This window comes from Podarcis gaigeae (genome assembly GCF_964106915.1).
Source record: "Podarcis gaigeae genome assembly, chromosome: 16".
Classification (NCBI taxonomy): domain Eukaryota; kingdom Metazoa; phylum Chordata; class Lepidosauria; order Squamata; family Lacertidae; genus Podarcis; species Podarcis gaigeae.
Genome location: NC_139693.1, coordinates 40,438,486 through 40,441,598, shown reverse-complemented (window position 1 = coordinate 40,441,598; position 3,113 = coordinate 40,438,486). Strand labels below are relative to the sequence as shown.

Sequence of the window (3,113 nt, the reverse complement as noted above, 5' to 3'; positions counted from 1 at the left end):
TCAGATCAGTAGGGGGTAACAAAGTAGCAGGTTGAAAGCTTATCAAGGCATTTGATGGCGACGCCTTGTGGGATGTGGAGCTCCTGCTCTCCTCTCTCGTCGGCATAGAGGGGTCCCCTTGAATAACGTGCAATAAAACAGTACATCCATCTCTCTGTTTCCAAATATATTAATCCTTTCAACAAAAACCACAATAGTCTTGTGGCCCATTCTCTTGCTGCCAACCTTCAGGTGTTGCGGTCCTGAGTTAAATTTAAGGCTTTATAGGTCAAAAACAGCACTTTGAATTGGGCTAGGAAGCTAATTGGCAGCTGGAACAGTCGGGCCAGGATGCTCAAACCGTCTTGCCTCAGTGAGCAATGTGGCTGTTGAATTCTGCACCAGCTGAAGCTTCTGAACTGCCTTCGGAGGCAGCCCAGAAAGAGATCCGCCTTGAGACCTGTGGTCAGATGTGGTTCTTCAACCCTGCCTACCTCGCAGGGTTGTAAGTCTGGGCTGACGAAGGAAGGCTTTGGCGCATCTCATTGGCACCTTCGGTTGAACCACGGGCACCTCTCAGACTATGTAATTGTCTGAGCTGAAGATCGCCGTGATGTGCTCCTTACCAGAGCTATGACGAGTGCTGACGACTGATGGACAGATCACTGGTTATTATGCTCCACGATGGCTATCCTCAACGCAGGCTTCAAGGAAGGAAACCAAGGCGCAAAAGGAACACTCAAATGAACAAAATGTGCACAAACAGCTTTCTCTGGATCTTGTCCGCTCCATCTGCCGGAGCCTGTCTTCTGAAACAGGGGAAAGTCCCTCACTCACCGAGGGTTTGAGACCCATTGGCTTCCCTCCCCTGGTTCCCCGGCCTCTTCTCCCTCTGACTACCTGGGCTCTGAGATGTCTTCCCTTCCTGCTTCTCCAGCTGCTTCCTCCCACCATTCCTCTGTGCCCAACCAGTCCATGACACCGTTCCACTCCTTGGCCTCTGGCCCCACAAGGCAGCTTCCCCCTACCTGATCTGGTCCCACAGCCACTGCTTCCCTTCTGCTGCCATAAAAAGATGGAGAAGGAGGTCTTGCCGGCATCATTCTGTCACCTGCAAGAGAAAAAAGGCAAGCAGGTCGCCAGGAGTGCCTGCTTCTCTCACAGGTGAAACAGGGCATCTCTAACTACAGATGGGCTTTTGAGAAAGTCTTACCTGCTGAGTGCATTTGGATGTTGGCCTCTCTCGGGTGTCCAGTGGAGCCCAAGGTCTGCACTACCTATAAATCTTCAATGATGATGTCATCTGGATGGAAGAGAATGAGAATGAGAACAGAATGAAAATGAAAATGAGATTTCCCCACAGGCCTTTAGTCAAAGGTCGCTGTCTCCAACGTGTGGCTTACCTTCTTTTGGCTTCAGGCGGAAGCAAGCCAGGTCCGGCTGAACTACTGTCATCTGCAGAGGAAAGAAAAATCAGAGTCAGATGGGAGCAAGAGAACACAGAAGCAGTGCCAAGTCTGGAAGGACGGGTCTTCCTCTGTCTTGGGCCCAGTCCCTTGTTCCAGAGGACCTCCCTGGGTCCTGGGCCCTGCAGCCTCCTGAGCAGAGGTGGAAGGGCAGCAGAAGGAAAGGGGGCAGGAAAAGCCTCATCCTGGCCCCCAGGGACACACCCCACATCATCTGCGCTAAAGATCACGTGGGGATGTGATCTTGGGGGGGGGGGGAGGTGAAATTAACCAAAGAAATGAATAGAAGAAGGCAAGGTACTTACTCTGAGGTTGGGGTATTTCCGGGCAACGCCAGCAGCAAGGAAATGCTGCTGGCCGCTAGTTCTTGAGCCTTCCCACTTTCCCCAGGGCATATCCTTGGAGGTCCTGCAGGAGGAAAGAGTATCTCAGAGTCAGGGGCCAGTCTGGGCCAAAGCAGCCCCCACTGCCCCCACCACGGAGTCCCTGGCACTTCTGGACCATGAGGGTTTGCCAGTTTTGGTCTTGGACCAAATTGGGGGCCAAACAGGCCCCAGAAATGGGGCAGTCCATTGGGTAAGGGACGGGGGGGGACAACCCTAAAACCACCCCTGATGCCATCGGGACACTTACATTGAGAAGGTGGAGGAGGGTGCCAGGGTTGGGGGCTTCCATAAGGAGACTCCCCAGCAGGAGCCGGAAGTGCCGCTTCAGTTCCTGCGGGAAAAGAGAGAAGAGAGTGTGAATGCTGGGTTGGATTCTGCAAGTGTGTGACAAAGAAGAAGAAAGAGCCTGTGAAGGGAAGTCAAAACCAAGGACATACTTCTCTCTCCTCCTCTTCCTCCTCCTCGGCCCCATTCAGCACGGCCTCCAACGTCCTGCGCAGGATTGCACTGATCATATTGCAGCTGAATTTGGGCCTCATGGTGCTGCAGAAATGAAAGGGAGAGGGTTAGAGTCTCCCCTGCCCCCTTCTCCCTCCCGCCTGCTCTTTCCCCCTGGAGTTCTGCCCCACCCCCACCCACAACAGACTATCCAAAGAACTGTCCAATAGCTACCAGTGAGTGCCACGAAACAGCACCTGTCAGGGAACTGCCATCGGAGCCAGAGGGAGAGGGAGGGCTCCAGAGGGATTCCGGAGAGTGTCCTGGGAGGGAGAGAAGCAGCCCATCTTCTGGGGAAGGAAATCAGCGTAGCACCAGTGGAGAAGGGGGGCAGATGGGGGAATCGGCGAGGGGGCTCCATGACTCCTCGCCAGAGACTAGTGGGGAGAGCACGGGTCCTCCGCTGCCCACACCCTCCCTGCGCAGAAGGCTTCCGCGCAGGGAGAGTAGGCGGCAACTAGGCGTGAAAGAGCTTCTTTGCTGGAAGAAGTTCTAGAAACGCCCACTGACGGATTCTGCCAGCAATTGAGACAGCCACGGGTGAGTGGCTGTCCGGACAGAAAGGGTTCACCCAGGTAACCCAGCCAGGTGTGGCGCCGATTTACGCACGAGCAACCCCTAGAACCATTACAGCACCCTCTAGAACAAATCACTGAGGGCACAAGGAGAAGGGGACGACAGAGGACCAGATGGCTGGACAGTGTTCTCGATGCTACCAGCATGAGTTTGACCAAACCGCAGGAGGCAGTGGAAGACAGGCGTGCTCTGGTCCAGGGGGTCATGA

The 3,113-nt window shown here is 54.5% G+C and overlaps 1 long non-coding RNA gene across 2 annotated transcripts; it reads right to left on the bottom strand.

The window, feature by feature from the left end:
* Positions 1 to 248: 248 nt before the first annotated feature.
* On the bottom strand, positions 249 to 2,450 carry LOC310833064. Of its 2 annotated transcripts, XR_014558543.1 has the most exons (7): positions 2,269 to 2,450; positions 2,079 to 2,162; positions 1,751 to 1,853; positions 1,383 to 1,434; positions 1,193 to 1,282; positions 1,008 to 1,090; positions 250 to 788 (listed from the first exon to the last, which is right to left on the bottom strand). It is a non-coding gene; the product is annotated as an uncharacterized lncRNA (long non-coding RNA). The 2 variants fall into 2 exon arrangements; XR_014558542.1 differs by having other exon boundaries at positions 249 to 788; positions 2,079 to 2,450.
* Between the last annotated feature and the right edge of the window lie 663 nt (positions 2,451 to 3,113).